Source organism: Cupressus sempervirens, chromosome 8 (genome assembly GCF_028749045.1).
Source record: "Cupressus sempervirens isolate cs-2001-9-10 chromosome 8, ASM2874904v1, whole genome shotgun sequence".
In the NCBI taxonomy this organism is placed as follows: Eukaryota; Viridiplantae; Streptophyta; class Pinopsida; order Cupressales; family Cupressaceae; genus Cupressus; species Cupressus sempervirens.
In genome coordinates, this window is record NC_143125.1 from 115,910,730 (window position 1) to 115,936,159 (window position 25,430).

The following is a 25,430-nucleotide window of genomic DNA, read 5'->3' on the forward strand; positions in this document are numbered from 1 at the left end:
ATTGTATTCAAAGCTCCTCTTTCCTTATCGAAAAGTAATAGTGGATCAAGCTTAGCAACAAGAAATATAGATAGCATGTGAAACTCAATTACTTAATACATAATACAAATAGATAACTGTCCCTACTTATACCCTACGTTTATGGAAATCAATGCATTTTCTTGTCGATTCAACTTAGGATATAAGAATTGAGATTAATTTGAATAATAATTGAACTTAAATTACAAGGGAACATTACACTACAGAAGCTCTACTCTCTTGACAAGGCAAAAGATTGGCAACTGCACTTAACTCTGTGCTTTTCTTTTGAATTGTAATGGAAGATTTTCCTTATATTCTTGTTTTAAAATTTTACTAAATTATGGTCTTTAATTCTCGCCTTTCATTTCTCTTGCTAGAGTTAAGTTTATATACATGTGTGTCTAGTAGGTTTGTACCATTCAATATTATTATTTTAGTCTCTCTTATGTCATAGATTAGGATTTTCTAGTCTATCCAAATGGAATCTATCTCAAAAAGAAATTTTAAGCTCTGTTATTTGCAACTTATCTCAATTTTTCATTTAATACTTTTTTGGGATAAAAAAGGCATGAGTGTTTTTCATTTAGTCTCTGAGCATGCACATGACTATGTTATTTAAGGGTAAGGCTCCAATAGAAACTCAATGAATATTACGAAAGAACACAAAAAATATACAATAGACCATCTACTCATGTTGTTTCTGCATTTAAAGAATGCTTCAATTTTTTTGTCAGGTACAAAAGTATGTTTACCCTAAAATAAAATCAGAAGCACTAACTAAGAAAAAAGAGTTAAGGCCTCAAATATTTAATAAACTCTAAGTACCTTAAATCAGCCATTTCTTGTACTTTTGCTCCATCATTATGCAAATCATAGAAATGAAGCTTTGATCCTGAGCTCCTCTTACTCATTATCCTCCCTAAAATATAAAAACAATTTATAATAATACCCAGGGAAATCTTCTATGGAGATTGGCAGTGACAATAACAAAAGAAAGAATCACAAAGATGAGAAATGCAACTCCACCAACCAGCTAGAGACACTTGTACACTATCAAGATGTTCCCCTTTTCTTATTTTCTGGTACTCTCTTATGAAATCAGGAACTAAAAGAGTGACAGCAAACTTGTGTGGATAAGGATTCAATCCACTGCTTTTCAGTGTGGCCAAAGCTTTCAATCTGTTTTTGTGATATTGCTGCATAGGAAAAAGTAGTTTGGTAAGTAATTCTTGCTTCTGCAAAAATCAAAGAAGATACTCCCCTAAAATCTTTCAGAAGCATTCACAAAGGTAATCATGTTAACTCTTCTCCATGGAAATACTTGGGTTGCTTGCTTAATTTCATCATTTTCTTTTTCCTTCAAGTAGTTATTCTCCACCGAGATTCATAGGTTTTGAAAGATATTGCGCAGCTCTTTCAACACTTCATCATGTTGCTTGTTTAATCTGATCAATTTCATCTTCCCTTCATGAAATTCATTCTCCACGAATATTGTAAAGTTTACAATATATATTGTACAAATTATTCAATAGTAAGCCACTTCAGCTATCAAGTAAGAGAAGATGATATAAGATTTGTATGTTCAATCACAGTGAAAGGATATAGACCCTGTGTGTCATGTTTTCCTCAAATTGTGTTATGGGTTACACAAGTTAAGAAGCAAAGAATAAAATGTTCTGGCTACTTCCTGGTATTGTATGTGTATATGTTGTATACTAGTGTTTTCACAGTGCTTTGTAAGTAGAATGACACAATTAATATTACTTTTCAGAGTTTGAAACAAACTGTAGGATCCATATTCTCCTCTTCGTAGTCCAGGGCTTGATGCTTATGTACATTTGCACTCTGGGCAGCTACAGCCTACATTAACAATGCAAGAGCATCTTAAAATTGGAATAGCTATAAAAAAAATTCTAGAACAGTCTTACCAAAAAAAAAAACCTTTAAAAAATAGAGATAGACAATAATAAAATCAATGGAGAAATGAAAATAAAGAATAAAGAATAAATGACTTTTATCAATGGAGAAAAAAATATTTTGCAATGGGATGGAAATTCAATAAGCAAAGTTGCAGCTTGCTTCTTCTTTCACGGCCCAGCCACATCCTGTCTTAAATAAGAGACCCCTCTTCTGGAATTCAAGGATTTCTCTCCATGTACCTTACTATTTTTCCAAGCTCTATAACCCTGAGTTTTAATTTCATGACCAATCCAGGAATTTTGAAAAATTGATAAATCCGTAACCCTGATTTATAATGTCAAGAATCAAGCCAGACCTTATATACTACGACATAAAATTTATAGCTGGAACATTTAATATTAATTTCATGACTAAACCCAGCAAATGGCTGTGTATATGCCATGAATTGTATTGTATTAGATTATTTATTAACAGAGAATTCCCTGTTGGAGTGTGGATGTAGGCAAGATTTTGCCAAATCACAATAAATACTGTGTTCTTGTAATCTATCTTTTTTCTTTATGTTTTACTCCATTTCTTTACTCACTTTAATATTTACAGTTAGAAGAGGTAAAACCTAGAAATGCGTATCAATCTATAACTAATCTCAACAATAAACCAGAATACGAGTTTTGTATATGAAGAAAGAAGATAACTTACGAGGGTTGCATGAAAGAAGATCCAGATGAAACCTATCCCATGGAATGTTGGATATGTAAATTTATCGTACATTGTTATTCATTTTAATAGCCTATGATGATTTTAGAGGTCCTACATGTAGAATTTTCTACTCATGCTAAATCTGAAATTTAAAGAATGATCTTGCTGAAAGATAAAAGCAAAAAATTATAGAAATAGAAGAAAAATAGAGTTGGTTAAAAATGAAATTCTATTATTCATTCATTTGTGTATCAATTACAAAATGTGAGCATTATGCAAAACCAATCACCCCATAGAATAGGAAATCACAGTCAAATACCCAGCAATAATTAACACATGTAAGTTTTATCTCCAACTAACATAATGCAGTATGGAGATACTCCAATTTCACTGTCTAAAGTAGAAGTAAACTAGAAGTTAATATTTAGAGAAGTATGAGCTGTTAGTTTGAATTAATCACCAACATCCCTCCAACGATGAAGCCGGATACAACCATTTATCATGTGGGATTCGCACCCACTACATACCATGTTGATAATCCAAGCCTACACGGACGAAGGGTCAAAGGGCTTTAGGGACATCAATTGCAATGTTAATGATGTTTTGATGCTGCATTCTTTTATAGCCTGTATTCAATTCTCTATTCACAACAACATATGAAGCAATCAAATTAGAATATGAAGAGTTTGATACCATAAACCAAATAATTTGAGAAAATGGAGTCATGGCAGTTCATTCTTCAGCATCATCACTACTTGTAACTTTCAATAAGTTGTGTACCACGATAGCCATGCTTTCATTGTCCTCATCCATGCATGTTGGAAATCAAAATATGAAGGGTCCATTTCTAACGTGGACATGAGAAAGCTAATGGACTAAGAGTTAAAGGTAATGATCAAGAGTACTTGCATAACCTATAAAACTAACAGAATTGCTAACCAAAAAAGAACTTAAATCATCTAGAGTCTGGACATTTTCGCTAAGTTATACATTTGGGTTTAGGATCAGTGAACGGGTATCTGTATATAGCATTTGGAGCTCAACCATATAACATATAAAAAATTATAAATACATATATATTAGACTAAAAATGGGAATAAAGTCCCAATAACCATATAACATGTAAATGATAAACAAAACAACCATTAAATTACATCTTCAATTTACTGTGTCAAAATCAAATGCCATAATAAATCATTTTTTTAATTTTAATTAAAAGAGTTCATTTGCAGCATAAAGGGACAATTAAACTATTCACTGGAGGAGGAAAAATCAAAGAATCTCACCAAATTAATCCTAAGTGAGCTAAGCTGCTAATCAATGCATATCTGATGTCAATAACTTTTAGTGGGCTATTAGAAGCCAAAATAAGACACTATTAATATGACAAAATATTCAGTTGAGTTTTTCCTTTGGCAGTAAGCTACGACAGCAAGTCTGGACAGATGTTGGCAGGGGTTCGTCCGTGGTTCCAGAAAATTGCATCCTGCTGCACCAAACCAATTTGTAATTGTATACATGGCATTATTTGACCCATTCTAAGGACTGTAATCTATTAGGGTGTCCAATGCATTCTTGTCTAACTTTTGAAAAGGAGTTCTATCTATGTTGCAAATCATTCCCGTTTTGGGTATATATAGATATTTTAAGGATATGATTTTTGTGAAAGTAAAACAGTTTCCCATTGAAACCACATCTTTGATGGTAGCGACTCTCTTGCTGTTTTCGCTGCCAGAGGGCCAAATGGACCATGCGCTCCAATTCTCCATTGTTTGGATAATAATAGTAGGAAGCACCCAATGCAATTGCAAAAATCTCAAAGATGCTTGGTAACCAGTTCATCAAATATCAATAATATCAAACAGATTGTGGGCTGGTGTCAAGTTATTGGACTTCAAAATTACAAATTTAATTCACTGGGATAATAGATCAAATAGATTTCCTGTCATGATTGCTACATGAATTATCTTTTGCTTGATATTCTTGGTTTGATGCACGTATTACTCAGTCGATGCCCAATTTTGCTCAAATTTGACTTATTTAAATTTCTAGAAGAAGAACAGAGCATTGGCTAAGCCTTTGTTGGAGCTGCATATGGGCATCTAAAACAATTTTCTGAATAGATTGCACTCAATTTAGATGATTACCCAAATAACCAAAGTCCAAGCATGCAACTCAAGCTTTTGTGTCCAACTCTAAAATGTAACTAAATTTAATTTTGTAGGAAATCCTTAAACATCTCTTGAATAATACCTAGTTTTTAAATGTCTCTTGAATAATACCTAGTTTTTAAAAAATCAAATGGCAATGTTCTTTAAGAATCAATTGCATAGTATTGAATGAATTTGACTTAAAAACTACTGAAAGCAATCTCACACTGACATTGAGAGTTAAATCAGCCAAGAAAACATTGACAATCTATATTGATATCGATTCTTGTGTTTGTTTAGATTAATAAAAGGAATCACTTTGAAAAGGCCCTGGCCCATATATAAAAGGTATTTTGATGTTTCTTGTTTGAAAGTTGAAACAAAATCGATCAGTTTAAATTGATCGTAGTTTTAAATATTTTTAGATATTTTAATTTCAGCTATATTTTAGATTCTCTTAGCATTTCATCATTGATCTTCCAATCTTTGTGCAAGCAAGTTAATATGTTTGGATCAGTATCCTTCTAGTGTGATGTCCATATCTACTTTAGGACTAGAAGCCTTCTAATACAGAGCTCAGATTTCTGACCGACTAAACACTTTGTAGCATAACTTTCAATATTGATATAGGAGGGTCAATGGATAAAATGTATTTAGATAATTATGCTTTTGGACCAGAACCCTTCTAATATAAGGCTCAAATTTTAGTCTGTAGTTAAAATTCTTCTTCCCATTGAACGGTAGATTGGACAAGCAACGAGGCATGTAATACAAATGTATAGAAACAAGAAAAAGACTCTGAAAGTAGACATACAAGATCGTACGCCTTCTCAAGGACAAGGTCTAAAGCTGCATCATTGACTGCCAGAGCAATTCCCCTCTCTGCAAGGCGTACAGCTACATCTTTTATCTGCAATCTAGCAACTTTCCTCAATTCCTCTTTTGTGAGAGGATCAAAAATAATTATCTCATCCAGTCTGTTTAATATCTCTGGCTTGAAGTGTTTTCTGACTTGCAATAAAGTTAAAAGATAATTCAACACAGCACCTCCTTTTTTTAGGATCATAGATATCTCCATGACAACTAGATTAGGATGACTGAGTACAAGAAACCACAAAATGCCATAACTCAACTACATTTACTTGTTAGATTACTCTCTTTTCAGCAACATGCATGGATAGGTGTCTAGAGAGTCCTGCAAGCAAGTACTCTGCTCCGAGGTTTGATGTCAAGATAATGACTATGTTAGAGAAGTTAACTGTCCAACCATGCCCATCTGTCAATCGACCATCATCAAGCATCTGAAGCAAGGTGTTTAATATAGATACATGCACCTTCTTAACTTCATCAAATAGAACAACACTATATGGCCATCTTCTAACTGCTTCAATTAGTAGTCCACCTTCTTCATAACCAACATATCTGGAATTAATGATTAAAATTCAGCTAAAATATTAGCTACTTTTAGTTAGTATATTAATATAAAAATAAAGAAAAATGCTTTGGAATAAGACCAATTTGAAAGAAGCGTAATTCACTATACATACCCAGGTGGAGCCCCAATGAGCCTGTAAACCGAATGCTGCTCCATGTATTCAGACATATCAATCCGGACGAGGAGGTTTTCGTCATCAAATAGTTGTTCTGCAAGAGCCTTTGCAAGCTCTATTTTTCCAACTCCAGTGGGTCCCAAGAATAGAAAAGATCTAGTAGGTTGTTGTGGTCTCCCGAGTCCTGCCCTTGATCTCAGCATAGCATCTGCAACTGCGTTAACTGCTTTCTCTTGCCCAACAACTCTTTTATGCAAACTTTTGGCAAGGTCTAATAGCCGCTCCTTATCATTTTGGCCAAGTCTGGTAATAGGAATGCCAGTCCATCGACTCACCACCTGCATGCATCAGTAATTTATATTAATAGCCCTACAATTGTGCCGTAAAGGTACTGTCACTAAAATTTACTTTCAATTTTCTACATTGCATACAAATCATAAACCATCGCCATTGTAAGTCCACCCTAAATTTAAACTCATAGCCTATATTTGCAAGTGCTAAAAGTATCAATAAAATAAGTGTTAAGAATAATTCAGAACATCCACATTAGACACACCTCTGCAATTTGATCAGGTCCTACAACTTCTGTTAACATTAAATTTCCTTGAACATTAGTTTCATGTCGAGCAATTGATATATCTATCTCTTGAAGAATCCCATATCTTAGATCCGCAACTCTTGCCAGATCCATCCTCTGCTGTGCCTCCTGGAGAGCATACAACAATTCTTCACGCTTCTGCTTCAGCCGACGAATTCCATCCACTCTCTCTTTTTCTTTCTGGTGTTTCATTTTAAGAGGGTGCAACTTATCTCTCAAATCCTTAAGCTCATTTTGAACCTGTGGAATTTGAAAAATAAGAACAGTACGTTATCCTACAGAAATCCCTTGCATACCACAGTAATCTTCTCTTTCTATGTGTGTATACAATGCTCATGCAAGATAGCAAAATAGTCTTTTTAAAAGAAAGGTAGATCTCCATACTAACCTCCATGAGCCAAGCCTTACTTGCTCTGTCTTTCTCCTTTTCAAGAGCGTGGAGCTCAATTTCTAATTGAATTCGTTTCCTTTCAAGTGCATCAATTTCTTCAAGTTGACTATCTAATTGCACTCTCACATTTGCACATGCCTCATCAATCAGATCAATTGCTTTGTCAGGAAGATTCCGGTTTGTTCATAGTCCAAACAAGAAAACAATAATTAATCAATTTCACAAAGCCCACAAAATGTCTGCATTCTACTCAATGAAAATTAGTGTCTCAAGCTTCAGCAAACTTCTTATACTTTAAAATCAAGTAATTAATTATACACAATCACTCAATTAAAATCAAAATTCTGTCCATTTATGATAAAATCTCATATCTAAAGAGTTGCCACACAATGTCATCTTTTTCTATAAGCACTTAAATCATATGAATATCTATTTGAAGAACTTACCAGTTATATAATGACTCGATAACTGGGCAGCAACCACTAACGCTCTGTCCATGATCCTCACACCATGGTGACCCTCGTATTTTTCTTTTAGACCACGCAAAATGCTGATTGTGTCGGCCACACCTGCCAAAGACACTTGTTGAGATAATCTACTCACAAGGTGATCTGTGATCCTACAGTGATACAGACCTGAAAATAAAATGCACCAATAAAATTAATCAAGGGCCAACTTTCTGAAATCGGCGCTCGAATGCAGCGTCTTTCTCTACGTATTTTCAATACTCGTCTAGTGTAGTTGCTCCCACACACCTCAGATGGCCGCGGGCAAGCATTGGTTTCAATAAATTAGCAGCATCCATTGAACCCTGGGCACGTCCTAGCACAAACCCCCTTTGTCAAATTGAAGACAACTAATTATAATGATACATATTTAGATTTAATCAAATGGAGAAAGAAAACAATAAAAAAAAACACTCACCAACACCGAGAACCAAATGTATTTCGTCAATAAAAAGAATGACTCTTCCTTGGGATTCATCCACCTCCTTCAAAACAGATTTTAGTCTTCCTTCAAAGTCACCCCTGTATGTTGTTCCAAAAACTAGGGCTCCCATATCCAATTCTATCAATCTAAATTCCAACAAATTACTGCAACATTCCAAAGAAATTTTATGAATGTCAAAGTGCAAATTCATGAAGTCCCAAACCAACTGCAAAATCTGCAATTTAATGCCAATCCCTATCCTAATACTACTTAAATATTCCCAAGCATCAACATTTTATTATATGTTAGCTTACAAAGGCAAAACTAGTTTACAAGGACACGTGCCAATCTTTAACCAGAATGCACAAGGAATCATGCTGACCAGATATCTAGAGCTTAGAATAGCTTGTGCAAGTTGCTTTAGTGTTATTAATTTCAGCTTGTAGTAATATATAAGGGGGCATAGTGTTGCATCATTTGAACTGTCAATTGCTAATTTAGAAAGAGGTGTGCCATGTAGAACAATGTAATGTATATATTGCCACCACAGAAAAATTTGAATGTAAAGTTTGAACAATAATATAACTAACATAAAACAGATTATGAAATCCTTCTGCAAGTACTAATGTATGCTTACTACTATCTATCCTACAGGAAGCCCTAGGGTATATAAATTAAAAATAAAAAGACTGGCATAAACGTCAAATGTTCCTCTCTTATTAAGCTTTTTCTTTACTTCAGAATTGCTAAAAATAAGAACCTGTTTAGCAGAAAACAACTTGCCTTGGCACATCTCCTCTAATAATCCTTTGAGCCAATCCCTCCACCACAGCAGTCTTTCCAACACCAGCCTCTCCAATTAGCACTGGATTGTTCTTCGTCCTCCGACACAGAATTCTAATGATTCTCTTGGTCTCTTCATCTCTGCCAATAACTAGGTCAAACTTCCCAGCTAGTTCCACCAGGTCGCGCCCATAGATCTTCAGAGCCCGGAAGTTTGTATAACCAAAGGTAGTCTCTGACTTCTTTCCTTCTACCCTCAGCTTCTCAATTTCAGATTTAACACCCAAAGCACTCACGCCCGCTTCTTCAAAGTTGTCCACAATCTATGAATCCTCCAATAATCCTAGAATAAGATGATCTACAGCCAAATGAGAATCTCCTTTCTTCTTTTGTCTCGATTGTGTGCGCCTGATGCATTTGATTAAAGCAGTGCTGGGGGGATTTTCTTGTGGAGCAGGGTTATGAGAATCGAGATATATCTTATAGCATAATACTAAATTTAAATTTTCTGGACGAAACCCCAATCTACCTACGATATCCAATGATTCAGGAATTCTAAATTATTACATCATAATGAATTTAACTCTGTATAAAACGCATCGACTGCCAAAAAATAAATATCAATACTATTTTAACAAATCGAGCCCCAGTTAGCCCATAGCTCACATCGTGCAATGTAGCTCTTTCCCAACAAATGTAAACCCTACCCTGATGCTATTTTCTCTAGAACTAAATAATAACAGAAAAAAAGTGAAATAAATTCAAGATCAATGCACCCATCAGAGCATATCTCTGGTCAAATAGCTCTGGTTCTTCAACTCCCGCGTGCGTTGAAGTTGAATAGAATCAATGAAATGGGCGACATTTTCCCTTTTTACATATTAAGCTCGTGTTGGTTGAAATTTCGACCAACACAGGCATAGATTTAAAAAAAGCCATATTTTCCCTTTCCATACCGACCAATTTAATAAATGGTCAAAAATTTTGGTCAAAAAATGACCTCAAATGTACTACTAACACAATATTATTAAATTAGCAAGCACACAAATATATAAATTGACAAATGCATGCATGCATACACAAATATACTAGCACTTATGCTATAGGAGGTGCTAGGGAATAGCCACTAGGAAGTTTTTTACATGTTTAACTTAACTACCTATATGGCAAACTGTGCAAAATTGAATAGATTATCCAAGTAATTCCTACTGTGTGCATCATTTTTCTCAATCAAAGAGCTTTCTCGGCTTCTATAGTCATGGTGTGAAAAACAAAGTTGCCCAATAGACAGTTTACTCTATCACAAATTCTTGTCATGACAAATAGACCCAATAACTCAAGAAACAAAAAAATGAAAGGTATCTCAACCTTCTCGACTGGTGAAAAATCCAAGGAAAACCACCATGCACTATCTTGCTTCTCAAATTTATAGGGAGCATCAAGTCCACTTTCCTTCATTGTGAAAAAGCCTTCATGTTTCCCTTGTCATTCTTCATGATTGTATTGAGGCAATAGTGATTTTCTTTCTAAAGCTTCAACACTCTTTACTTTGTTCATAAGAAACCCATTGATTGCAAGTCATAAACTACCGAGTTCAAAAAAAATGATTTAGAACATAACCCCAAGCGTCCTTTCATATTTTGTAGTGGCCCGCTTGATGGTTTAATATTTTGAGAACTGTCAAGTGAACTTGTCCCACATGTTGCTATTCAATCTTGGACATAGAAATCCCCTTCATCCCAAAGGAGGTATGAAAAACATTTTCAGGCCCAACTGTTAAAATCTGTCCACATAATTGCAAACCTACAAATGTAATAAGAAGAGAAAGCCAGTGTAACATTGCTTAAATGCTCTCATTTGCAAGAAAATAATTCTTATCAAAGTTAGGTCAAATAAACCAATTTTCTATCACAATCTACTTTTAATATCAAACATAGAGATGTTAATGAAACATTTTGCATACAAAGCCAAAAGTTCAAAAAGAAAGGAAAGTAAAGGTTAGTACACCCAATAAAACCAACCATCCATGTAATAATTACTTACTAAAACAAAATTCAAAACAATTACAAAATGCTTTAGAGGACTAATTTGAACCTAAAATCAGACCATATAGTAAGCAAAAAAATTATTACAATCTAAAACACGGGTAAATATTGTCAGGTGACAAGTTATCTCTGGCAAAATATCTTGGGTCTATTCAAAGAGCCTTGAAACCCAAACTCAAAAATCCTGAGTATTAGTGGTTGCAATAGTTGTTCCATTTCAACAGTAATCATTATATTGAATGGGCAATTGATACTTAACACTATACAAAATAGACAACTACCAAAGTACTAACAATTAAAAATCTAATTTGAACTTCATTCATACGAGTATATTAAATACCTTTCAATATGCCAGTCTTCTCAAATTTGTGTTTTTTTTTTGAAATACTCTAACCCTATATTTATAGGCAAAAGTTCAACATATGACAAGATTTTTGCATTATTTTAAAGATTTTTTTAAAAATAATAAACAATAGACAATTTTTTTGTTTTATTTATTATTTTAAAGATTTAGGAGTCATATATTATTTATTCTTTTTTTTTTTTATTCAATAAAATAGACAATTTATATTGATTATCTTAATTATTATAAAATTGATATATTTTTATTTTTATTGACAAAATTAAAATTAAAATTAAAATTATATTTTTTCAAATAATATAAATCAATTTTATTTCATTAAAAAATATTTTATTTAGCAATCTAGAGATTTAGTTATCTTATTACAATTTATTTTAATTTTAATATTTTTTATTAATAAAAATGCTTTATTTTAATTATTTTATTTATTAACAAATAGAGAAAACGAATTGTAGATTAAGAAAAAAATATTAATTTAATTTTTAATATTAAAAAAAACTTAAATTTAGGTTTGTTCAAATTAACTAGATAGATGATCCTATATTTTTATAAAAATAAAGTATTGAGAAACTATTTATTTAATTGTTCATATACAAAATAATCTTAAATTTAGTATATAAAGTTTTTCAAATATTATTATTTTTTTAATGTGAAGATATTGTCATTGCATTTAGATTTTTCTATTTCATTCATTCAAGGATTTTTTTTAATAAATTATAATATATTACAATTTTAATACTATATTTGATTAATACATAATTTTTTTTCATAAAACAAATAAATTTTAAGTTTTATAAAATTTATTTTATCTATTGTACTTTTATGTTATACAATATAATTGTTTATTTTAATTTTCAAAATGATTATTAAAAAAAAAAGTTAAAAACAACAACATATCTTTTGTATTAGTGAAATTTTGATTTAATTAATTAATTACATAATATTTATTTATTATGATATTAAAAATATTGAAAAAATATTTATTTGATTTTTTATTAAACAAATCTTAATTTTAGTATACTAATTTTTAAACATTAATTAAATAGACAATGGCTATTTTTTATAAGAAAAAAATTAGAAAAAATATTTATTTAATTCTTAATTCTTAATATATATATATATATATATATATATATTTATTTATAATAAAAATAAAAAAATAAATCTTAAATTTACTAATGTGTAGTTTTGAATATATTATTAAAATTTGTTTTCTTTAAATGTTATCATTTCATTTAAATATTTTTATTTTATTCACTCAAGAATATTATTATTTTTAATTAATAAAAGGGAAATTTTGTAATTTATTAAATCAAAAAAGAAAATAAACTTAATATAATTTAGTATAAAAACATACATATCTTTTTTACCTAAAAACATAGATTTTAGATTTAATACAATTAATTTTATCCATTTGTTATTATTTTATCCAATGTTAATGTTTATTTTAATTTTCAAATTGATTAATTAAAAAGATAATTAGTAAGAATTATTTTACTCATTAAAAAATAGATAATTTTGTTTTTTTCAAATAAAATAAAATATATATAATGTTGGACATCATTTTTTTTAACATGAACATATTTTTTTGACCATCGCAAAATGGTTTTACGTTTTTCTAAAGTTTGTTTTGTGGCTTTTAAAATAGTTTCATAATGCAAGACAAATTTCCCGGGCAAAAAGTACAAGGCCAATCCCACATTAAAAACCTACCAACTAATGATTCATCAAACATACACACAAATATATAACTCACTAAGCACACATGAATATATAAATCAACAAATAAAAACATAAGGACTAATAACAAAAATACACACATACAAATATATAAAAATCAACAAAAGAACAAAAGAGCACACAAACATACATAAATTAGTGTACATATATAAATTAATCAACACACAAAACTGTATAAATCCATCAAACACACACAAATGTATAAATCAATGAATACACATACACACAAACATATCAATTAGCAAACACACATATAAGTCAACAAATAGACACAAATTACACACAAATATATAATCTTTACTATATATATATATATATATATATATATATATATATATATATATATATATATATATATATATAATTTTATTTTATTTTGTTTTTTTCTTTCTTTCTTTATATTTTTTCCTTTTTCTTTTTCTATTTGTTTTAGTAGTTTTCTTTTTGGGAGTTGTCCTTTTCTCCTTTAGTTTCTTGAGCATTTTTCGCCCTTGTTTAGTCTTTTAAATTTTCTATCTCCTCTTTCTTGTGATTTCTCAGTTTGTTTATTTTAATTTTTTACACATCCCTAGTATTTTTTGGGTTCACTTTTTCATCTCTTTTCTCACCTTAGGTTTAGATTGCCCTTCATGTAGTTGTACTATTTTTCAACTTTCTCGATTCTATGTCTTTTGAATAATTTGATCGGACTTCTTTCCTTTCATTTATGTTTTGATTATTAATTGTTTATATCTTTTTATTTTGATAAATTGTTGCAAAGGGGCAACATTGATTTTTGTTAACTTTGTAAGCAATTGATTATAAAGGCATGGAGAACTTAGATGTCACAAGTCCAACAAAACACGCCAAACTTACAAATAACCAAGCTATATATATGCAAAATTCTCAAGCTAGCGCATACTCCATATAACTAATAGGCCCACAAAGAAACATACAACAAGACATTCTCCTAGACATTACATAACCTAATGCAAAATGCCCAACCAAAAAGCTTACATCTAGACACCCAAAAATTATGGTACAATTGAGGCATGATAATAGAAGAGTTTAAGAGAAAAACACTATGGCCTAGGACTGTGAGGAAGTTCTCCCAATACCCTGAGCAGTCATAGGCATTCAAGCATATTAGACTACAACATTGGTACTAGCAATTGCAAAGTGTTTCATTCCACAGTTGTTATGGGCCTCACAAGCAACAGTCTCTTCTACATCTAGTAATCCACTCTTCCCTCTTTTAAACCAGAATCATCTGATTTCCTCAAACTTTTTAGCCATCTCATCAACTAGAGAGTAACCTTCTCAATATAATTAATTTTTATAATTCTCATCATAAAACTTGTTAAACTTATCTTTATTCCTTTTCATTCCAAATGAATAATTACCAAACAATATAACATTCACCAAAATATTAAGTTGCATCATAAAAAAAATTTTGGATCACCCAACTTATAAAAAGAAAAGACATATGTACCAAAGTATAAAAAATATAAAATAGAATATAATATATTCATTCTTCCATGGGCTCTATAAGAGAGTTACATTTTACCATTATGTCATAGACTCTTGCCTAAAAGACCAAAGATATTGATGTCTAGACTTTAGGAAAAAAACTATATTGAATGTTTCCAAATAACCCATGTAGATTATTATAGCTCAAATCTAAAGTCACAAGAACTAATCAAGAATAAAAAAGGGGTCCATAATTGGCAATGACTAAAATCAAAACTAGAATCAATGAATGAATTTATGAAGGATTTTAATAATGTCCATAAGGCCAAAGCAGCCTATGGGACTCACCTGCTAACAAGCAACCTAATCTAGTTGTAGACCTTTGACTAATTCTTCTCTTCTTTGGTGTATTTTGATGATCAAGTTTGCGGTCTTATTTAGTTGTTTTTCTTCGAAGAGGTGGCCCAACTGTTGTTTTCTAACATCTCTAAATACTTAGATTTGATGTCGTTGTACATCAGGCAGTCCATAACAAAGTGATGTTCTGTCTCAATTGCCCCCGTGTCACATAATAGTCATGCCCTATCTTCCCATTCCTCTTTTGGCACTTTCTATCTGCCTGTCTTGCATCTCAATTGGTGGGAACTAGTTCTAAGTTGGGCTATAAGCATTTTGGCCTTCCACTTAATTGTCGCCCTTACATACCCTTTTCCCCTGTGACAAGTGTTGGGGTTAAATTCCTTAATATAGTGAATTTTTTCCTCCTCGTATGCCTTGTTCACATGATGTTACGAAATCTTTCCCGAACAAACTTCTTAATTTCTTTCGTACTATCTGGGCAACTATCGATGTTGACGTCCCATTTTTTGCATCCATTTGTTGTTTTGCTTCATCCATGTGTTTTTTCTCCTTTCTAGCTTTTCTTCAGTGACTAGCTTAGGCTAGTGATGATTTCCCATGCTTTGTGTTTTCTTTAAGTAACATAATAGTCAAACCATTGCAACAACTTCCAAAGGGAAGGCACCTGCTTTAGCTAATAGGATAATGTAAGACACTAAGGTTTTGATTAAGGTTGTTGATGATATGGTTCTTTTGTATTCTTTCTACCTGTTTGCATTTCTGATCTGACAGGCTGCTGCCTAAATTTCACATCCATACAAGATCACAGGTGTGACAAGCAGCCCAAATAGTATTTTCTTTGTCTTCCAATCCCAGAGTTCTGCATTCCTGCACTTATTCTGTAAAGAATACAGTGCCCTCTAGCCCCCTTGAATCCTCTTGGATCTGCACGTTTCCCAACTGAAGTTTTTCTAAAAATCTATTCCCAAGTACTTGTATTCACTCAATCTCTAAAGGTTTACCATTAAAGAGAAAAATGTCCAGGGGTCTCTTGTTTCTTTTCAATGAGAAGATCATAACTTTGGTTTTGCTGGTGTTAACTTCCATACCCACCTCTTGGCAAAAGCTTTCCAATGTCTTCAAGTGCTCTCTCAAACCATTGGTTGTCTTGGCGATAATGATGAGGTGATCCACATATAACAATAGTTTTATTACATAGTTGGCCAGCTAAACCCCCTCACCACTAGTTCTATCTAACCATGCTTCCAAATCATCAATGTAGAGCCCAAACAAGGTTGGGGATAGTGGGCACCCTTGTTTGACCCCTATGTCACTGCCAAAGCATTTTGATAGTCCATTTGTAGTTCTAATTTTGGCCTTAGCCAACTCATAATCTATGAATTGTTGTTCTTAGCACCATAGGAGTTCCTAACTCTTCCATTCTTTTCCAAAGCTTGTGATGAGGTATTGTGTCAAAGGCTTTTTTGAAGTCCACAAAACAACAAAAAGCCTCATCACTTGGGGTGTCCCATATTTTCTCAACTAAGTATCTAAGAGTCGCCCTTTGATCAATAGTGGAGTGCTTTAGTCTAAAGCCTGCTTGTCCCTTTGCTCTTTTCGCCTCGGTTTCAACCCATTTACTTATTTTTTGTTCTACCATGCTTCCAAATAGCTTGTCAAGAAGAGGGTTGATCATGATGGTCCGATAGTTAGAGGGCTTGTTTGTGTCTCCTCTTTTTTAGATTAGGACCACTACATTGGTCATCCATTTTTTGGGGAAGCCCTCCTCAATGGCTTTGTTAAAGATACGATTGACATGAGGTGCAAGAAAATCAGTACCCCATTTTAAATATTCAGCCTGAAGCTCATCAACATCCATTGCTTTACCTGTTGCTAACCTCCTTATGGCTTGGGTGATATCATCAATGGTGGATAGATCTTTTGTGTGCATTGTTACTAGGGTATCATCTTCCTCTTGCTTGTGTTCATAGAGCACTTTGGCATATTCCAGCCATTGTATTCCAGTTATATTATTCTCTATCTGCTTCTTTTTCTATCTAAGCTCATTCCAAAACTTTTTGGGGTTGTTTTTCCTGAGCTTAATTAGCTCAAGTCTTCTTAAGATCACATATTATTCCTTCTTCTGTCAGAGCAACTTGATATACTCCTTACTTTTTTCATTATCCTTTTGTCCTCTCATTTTGCCTTTTGCTCTCTTGCATTCATCATCAAACCACGAGTTAGCTGGAAATGTATTATTAGTGCCTCTTTTGAGTTTAGATCTTTTACATCCTTGAGAGCCTTGTTGATAATCAGAATGAGGTTTTCTTTGTCCACATGGTGTTGTGTGGTAGCGTTTGGGTTCTTTTTCTTATTGGTAGATATCCTACTGAGAGAGTTTCTGAAAAATTCTTGATTTTCTTGTGTCATTAGGATCCTACCAGCCAAAGGATCTTTTCTTTCCTTGTAAACTTGTCGGGCATTTTGTTGATCTTTTATGTGAGTGGCCAGCTTGAGAGAAATCAAAGTAGGTTCGAGTTTAGATCAAGTGGGCGTTCCCCTATCTCAAACTCCAATGTCTTTGAGGAGTAATTTTGAGAGCAAATGATGTAATCCACTACACTTTGCCCATTGTAGGTTTTGCAAGTAATGTTTCCTAAATTAGGTCATTTCCTCACCCCATTGCAAATGACCATGTTGTGAAGGCAATAGACACCTGGTAATTCTGCCCCAAAGTGATTAACCTTGCCTTTGTCATCCTACGATGACCTCTTCCAATGTTGGGCCCCCTCTTCTTCTAGCCATATCCAATCACTATTTTCTCTATACCCTCTTTCAAGATTAAGAGTCTGATTATTTGTTGTGCTAGCATTAAAGTCACCTATGAGTAGAACTTCTCCGAAGGTGCTAAATGTAGAAATGTCTATTTTGAGCAAGGCAAACTGGTCTTCGCGGTCTAGGTGCTTCTTCTTGTAGAAATGTGATCCTTTAGGGGAAAACTAGCATGTTGCCACCCAAATAGAAACTTGATTTTCTGTTATTTTTATCCAGATGTATTGGTTGTTTGCATCTTCTTTCTCTGTGTTAATAAATCTGCCCCATGCTTCTTTAATCAAAATGGTGACGCCTCTTTGCCCTTTACCACTTTCTGTCCTTTCATTCCACACTGAGGTTTTCCTATAACCTTCAAACTCTAGGGTCTTACAGCCATTGTGTTCATGTGTCTCTATGAGAAGGATAATGTCTTTGTCCCCTGCTATGGGCCCTAAGCCAGGTCCTCTCCTCCACAAGTATCCTCTACAATTCCAACTATCTAAGTTATGAATTCCTAGGTAGGCTCGAGTTCCTATTTATCCTATGTTATTTTGTCACTAACATGGGCCTTCCTGTTTTGCAACCATGCCCAATTTCCATTGTCTCTTGTTGTTTTAACTTTTTCCCATTCTTTTCTCCTTTCCTCTTGTTGGGTTATGGTAAGATCATCGTCAAGGTAAATATGTGTTCCTTTGAGAGACCTCTTATTTCTCATAATATTGTTTTTATCTTCTGCATTCTTCATCATCACCCTTACGTGTCTATCCTTGCAGCCCTTTGTCCACCTTCCAATTCTTTGTGTTTTCATAACCGCTCCATTCCACGCGAATTGGTCTTTTAGGAAGTCTTTTACTAGCTCTTTTGTAATTTCTTGTTCCCAGTAGTGTCTTAACCCTTTGATGATGAGGTTTTCTGCCCTCTCATTAATCTCCTTTTCTTCCCTAATCTAGCTCCTTATTTGTTTTACTATGACTTCGCTGGGTGTATTCATTGCCCCCTTACTATGTTGGTTCATGACTTGACTTCTTCCATTTGTTCTCTTATCTGATTCCCTTTTTGTTCCATGGCGGCCATGGCAAATTGTATTTCTTTGATTTGCAAATTCTCATCTTTGTCTTTGACCTTTCCTCCTACTTTGTTTCTTGCGGTAAATTTTGTCTCTCCTAATTCTTTCCTTAATAGGATCGGCTCGAACTCCCTTTTTTCCAAGTTGAACTGCAGTTTTTTAATTTTCTCTCTAAGCATATTGACTTCTTTTGTTAACTTCCAATTACTTTCACTGATCTCTCTCACTTTAATGTCTTCCACATGACTCTTCTCTTCTAATACCATTAGTCTTTCTTTCATGAGCACTAGATCATTGATGTACATGTCTGGGCACCAAGACATAGGTGTTTTTGTGGGGTTGTAGATGTTTGACATCTCATCATTTATTTCTTTGTGGGGTTGTAGATGTTTGACTCTTGTTATTTTCAATCTATTTTATTTGTCTCATTTGTCTCATTTGTGGGAACTCAGTAACTATTTTTCGGTACCGATTTTGGCAAAATAATTGTTAGCTTGCCCTTCTTTGCATCCTTGACATTATTGGTATTCCTTCTTCTGATTATGCCTTTGTATTGTTTTGCATTCACATAAATGTAGTTCCCCCTAGAGGCAGTGCCTCGAATCAGGAGAAGCTCATTAGGCCCTGTGGAAAATTACTTGTCATTGTTCTAGAGCTGAATGAGTTCGCAAACCAAGCTGAGGAAAACATTCCTAGGAGTATCATGAAACCCCCTTTCTAGGTCAGCCCTAAGATGGGGTTTTGTGGAACATTATTATCATGATCTAGAATTGAGTTACTACTAGGCCCCACATTATGCAATGTTCTTATGACTAGTTGTGGTATCTTTATCTTTGATTGATCACTTGGTGTGGTATGCCTGAATTCATGTTTAGCTAGTTGAGAGATGAGCAATGTTTCAATGACTAGTTGTGGTATCTTTATCTCTGATTGGTCATCTATTGTGATATGCCTGGAGTCCTGTTCGGTTGGTTGAGAAGTGTGCATTGTTGCTATAACTGGTTGTGATTCTTTCATCTCTGATTGATCACCTGATGTGATATGCCTGAGAACTTGTTCCTCTGTTTGAAATTCCTTAGTTTCTATCCCACCTTCCCCCTCTTGTCTCTCCATATCAATACTAAGAACCAGTTCATCTGTCTAAAATTCCTTATTTTCTATCCCACCTTCCCCATCTTTTCCCTCCATATCCAACAATATATTGCTTACTGTTGTTGTAAGTTTGTTTTTTTGTGTAGAGAAGCACACATAAAGTGTAGAGGGTCTATGCAGTTATGTGATTTTGTAGTTGAAAAATATCACAACAAGAAACAAGAGATGAAAGGGCAAAGAACAAGTAAAGGAGGTAGGTCAAGAAAACTTGTGAATCACACCTTGTTGCTCTAGCAAACACTAGAGCCTTGAGGAGTAGTGTATTGTTTGTTGTTTGTTGCATTTTTGTCCAGGCTTTTGTCATAGCTTGGTGTGTCCTACCTTCCTGGTGTGCTCTACCGCTGCTAGTGTTGCCCTACCTTGCTGTCATTGGTGGAAATTTTGGTTGATTAAAGCCACAATTAGTGGTTTGAAGTTCTATGTATATTATTATGTAAAAAGCCACACATTCATACATATTGGTTAGGAAAATACTATTGTCAGATAGAACTACCAACGAAGTGAGGAGATGATGAATCATGAAGCACAAAGTCAACGAAAATGCTATTAAAGCCACAATGTGGAAATGAAAACCGAATTAGGGGTTTGAAGTTCTACGTATATTATTATGTAAAATCCACACATTCGTACATATTAGTTAGGAAAATGCTATTTTCATATGAAACTACCAACGAATCTAGGAGATGATGGGTCATGAAGCACAAAGTTAGCAGATCCTTATGAGAAGCTTAGGGCTTCTACTGGTTGTTCTAACACCCAATACTGGCAATGCTCAAGGCATAAAGCAAAAAATACCATGCAAATTTTAGCCCATATAGTTTGGAAAATGAGCATTGGTGGATTACTTCATATGCCTAATATAAAGGGCTTGTGGTGTACGGTGGCTAGTTGCAAGGAGGTACATTATCTCATGGATCTATAAATTTGTTAAATCTAATATAACAAACAAGCGTATGATGCTGCAAACAGCTGAGAAAGGCTAAAATAAGGAAATCATTGATAACAAAGTTTAAAAGAACCCCTAAAGGATCCCTTGGGGATTCCAAAGTTCAAAAGAAACCACTCTCCAAATACCCATGTTTTGGTAGTAGGACCAAAAAAACCAAGAAACCGCCCTCAAGCTTTCTACAATAAATTATATCTCCCCTAGATATCATCGTACATGGGACATCTACAAAAAAAAAAAGAGACAATTAGCCTACAGTAGTGTAGAATATGGCAATATGTTTCAATTCGTAACTGGTGTGAATATAATGTCAAATGAAGAGTGGATCTTGGAAAATGATGTTGAATATAGTCAAGATGTAGGAAGGTGTCACTGCCACCATAGGAAATGCTCTTCATAAAGAATCTACATACGTCATTTAGATATAGAAATTTTAGTGACCTTATATATTTTCAATATATGTCATCACAACAATTTGAATCCCTCACTTTGTTTAAGAAGTTGAAAGAGGGACAGAAGCAGCATGTCTATAAAGATGATGATAGAAACAAAAACTGGTAAGCTGCTCTGAAGAATATTAAAATATGTGTTCCAATTTGAAGTTGAGTCCACAGGGAACTTGATTGTGTGAAGATAGGAAATAAGCTTGAAGACAACACGTTCAAGAAGATGTGCATCAACTTCATGTTGGATAATGCTTTGGGGGGCGGACTTCATTTACAATAGGATCACATCCTGAGGCTTGAAGTCTATGCTATCAACACATAATGAAATAGTAGAATTGCATTAATTGTGAATAAAAATATTGGGCTGAGCTTACATCCTATAGGGTTATTGCAGATTTAGGAAAACACAGGTTTGGGTGACTGGGGATGAAATAATCCATTTGTTGCTTCTTTCAACATGTATTGCAAGTTTTTAAAAGGCAGATTTAATATTCCTTTTTCTTTTCTCTAGCATTTGAATTTGTTGGTGAGTTTTTCGATGGCTAGGACAAGGTGATCAGTTGACCCTCATCCCTTCCCCCCCTAACTGCATCATTGTAGAGGTGCTAAACCAAAATAGGGAATCCCATTCACATCATAAGTACTTTAGAAGTCAACATTTTGGATCCCACTGCTAAACCCAGCATCACGGAATAGTTCAAAGCCATGTGAGGAGGAAAACCCTTCAAAGGGAAAGAATGATAACCAAAGGTATAGACTAAGACTGAAGATCAACACATTTACATATTTGTATCAATCTTGGAGAAAAACTAGCAGCGCTAACATTGACCACCATCTCAAGTCCAGCATAGGATACTATAACATCTACAAGAGGATTTACTGGGTGGTTAAAGGGGACCTACTAGATAATCCTGGAAGAAACCAGATGACATTCTTGACATTCATGATTTTTCCTTTCCCTCAAGAAGGAAGAATACTTTACAAATTGTTATGGCAATCTTTCTTGTTTGTACCAGGCTATATGGATTCCTAACATCAAATTGATCTTGGATTATTCTCAGATTAGAGAAAACCTAGATGTAAGCTTGAATGGAAAATCATGATTTTGTTTTGTTTCTTCCTTAATAAGAAGTATGTGTTTTTTTTGAACCTACACTTCTCTTTTCCTAGATGTAAATTAAATATAAAAAATATGCCCAAGGGAATCATATTAAAGCAGCACTTATAAAAGTAAAGCTTTCATTCAGTATGCCAAGTAATATTGGGAAATGCAAAACATTGTCTTTGCACCAACACCAAAGTAAACATGGAATATATAGATACAAAAGCCAGAAGTCTAATGAGAATACTAACTAGACAGCGTTTCATTTACCTACAATTCTTTAACTCTGATATTATTGTTTTAACTGTATTAATGGTTTCCTGCATTTAGCAAAGTGGTTATATTTTTCCCCAATTAAAAGAGATATTGAGATAAATAAAGAAAATAGGCTCTCAGTCAATGCCATTTTTTGTTAGCATGATTACATTAAAAAATTGCAAAAAAATTTGACCCTAGCCACTCACTAATGTATTTAATATAATGTTTCAATCATTTACCTTTCAAAAATCAAAACAATGGAATGAAATTATCTGAATTTGGAATAATAAAAACCAGACTATTTATGCTTCATAGTTGCAAAGCACATCTTGGGGGGACATTTTATGTTGTCTTTGCTTAACTGGGTACTCTACTATTTTTGGAATTCACTTCCTACATAAAACAAACTTATAAATGCAATTTGAAGTAATTCCAGGATAGTTATTCAAGTTTATCTTGTATTAAGTATTCAATTAATCATGCATTATTTATGCATAGTTTTGTTTGTCCAAGATTTGAGAGAGATTGACCCCATGAGAAGGCATCATGTTTCCAGATATATTTATATTTCTTATCACTAGATATTTTTTCTTTTGTTGTAACTTGAACCCTTTGTTATCTCAAGATTTCGAACTTCTAGAAATTTACATCTAGCTTTATGAAGCAAAAAGTGAATTTATCAGAAACATATTATTCAAACACTGCAAAATCAGTCACAAAGGGACATTTACTAAAACTCAAGCCACAAACCATCAAGCTGTAGAAAACAATGCCATAAAAAGTGTCGATTCATGAATAGCATGGGATATAAAACATCAAATTAGATTTGAAAGGAAAAAAGAAGTACAGGAATATGCAAAGATGACCACTCTTTCAAGCAGAGTTTCTGAATACTCCTCTGCCAAGATAAGTATATCCATGTAATTTATACCACAGATATTATACTTTCACATACAGCACAGATACCTTATCTAGACATATACACATAAGAGCATGAAGGTTAGTGGCTTGAGTTTATGTAAATGTTCCAAATACTACTATGGACCAGATTGTCTTGGAGATGCATCTGGCATTTGTTGAGAGGTTCTTTTCATTCTGCCCCTCCATTGATATGGTTCGCAGATGGGCTGCTTTGAAATGGAAGCTGAAAGCAAGTGTCACTATCTTTGCTATGCCTAGCCTCTTGTTCCTGTTCAAGTTTACTGTTCATGAGTACCTAATCCTTGCTCTTTCGAATTCATGGAATTATGGCAAACACTTCCTAACTTTATCTAAATGGAAACCAGGCTTTATCCTGTTTGCAGAGCTTAACTGGATGGCGGCACTTGTGTGGGTTATTATGGTGGGTCTCCCACTTGAGTTCTGGGACAAGCAATCTTCAGAGGGGTTGGCAGTCATTTGGGCACTATGTTACAGCCGATGAGATTAATTTACCTAAAACCAGGTTAGTTTACACCAGATTCTCTGTTGATGTTGCTATCAATAAGTCACTTTTGAATTCTGTAACACTATCCTTTTAGTGATTATATGCTTCAGTCGGATAAATATAATATGTATATATGGACGAGACATGAAAGAATTATATATATATATATATATATATATATATATTTGTGTGTGTGTGTCATTGAAGAAGATGATATTAATATTTATAGAAATTAGCTAAGTTACTGATGTTGGTTCTGATGCTGATGCGGGTGTGGGGTACTAATGCACGGATGCACAAATATTTTTTTGGGGGGATTTTAGATGTGTTTGGGTGCATCCATATATATATGCAAAGAAATGCAAGAAATATACAAAAATAAACCATTCCATAGCATGATACTTCACCATTGATAGTTTAAATTGAAATAAGAAGAGAGCCCAACTATAAACAAAATAAGAAGAATGAGCAATAAATGACCTCTTTTAGGGCCGTTTTAGGGTTTAGGAGAAAAAATAGAATTAAAACAATCAATTAACACATGCTTTTTAAAGTCACTTAAGTGATTGGGCATTGAAAAGTCACGGGTGCTCTCCAAATGCACCCCGATGTTGTCTGGATGCTCTTCAAAGCATCTCAAGCGCATCCACAGACATTGGGCTTGCTTCCTGAGAGCACCGGTGCAGCATCCAAAAGCACTGGCGCATCCTAACACACCAGCATCAGCACCCTCGGTTTTTGGGAGAGAATCGTATCTTAGCAAATTAGATATATATACATATACATATACATATACATAAACATGTAGATATAATCATATATATTTATTTCACCAACTTAAGAAAATATCAAATTAGTTCTGAGCAACTAATGTTATCTCCAGCAACTGAATGGTTGCGTACATCAGTAAGAGAAGACACATCCATTCATGGACGTGTCTCTTCAAGACTATATATATATATATATATATATATATATATATATATATATATATATATAAGAAGTCGCAGCAGAACTAGAACCACCATCGAACTCATCACTCATCAGTCTTCAGTGTGGGATAAGTCTGCTGTCTTCTTCATTGCATTATCATTATAATATATACTGATTCAACCATATATATATATATATATATACACTCTGAAACAATTGTATTAATAAATATAAGTGCAGTCTATATCATTAATTTTGTTAAAGAAGTCTGATCTCTGAAAATAAACATGGTATGAGAGCAGCCAACTCCT

At 33.5% G+C, this 25,430-nt stretch overlaps 1 pseudogene across 1 annotated transcript; it reads right to left on the reverse strand.

The window, feature by feature from the left end:
- Nucleotides 1-1,719: 1,719 nt before the first annotated feature.
- LOC149541861 (chaperone protein ClpB1-like) lies at nt 1,720-19,969 on the reverse strand (annotated as a pseudogene). Its single transcript, XR_016355102.1, has 11 exons — nt 19,809-19,969; nt 9,043-9,597; nt 8,254-8,423; nt 8,002-8,151; nt 7,775-7,910; nt 7,327-7,507; nt 6,897-7,178; nt 6,338-6,678; nt 5,919-6,212; nt 5,605-5,797; nt 1,720-1,881 (listed from the first exon to the last, which is right to left on the reverse strand). The product of XR_016355102.1 is annotated as a chaperone protein ClpB1-like (transcript).
- Between the last annotated feature and the right edge of the window lie 5,461 nt (nt 19,970-25,430).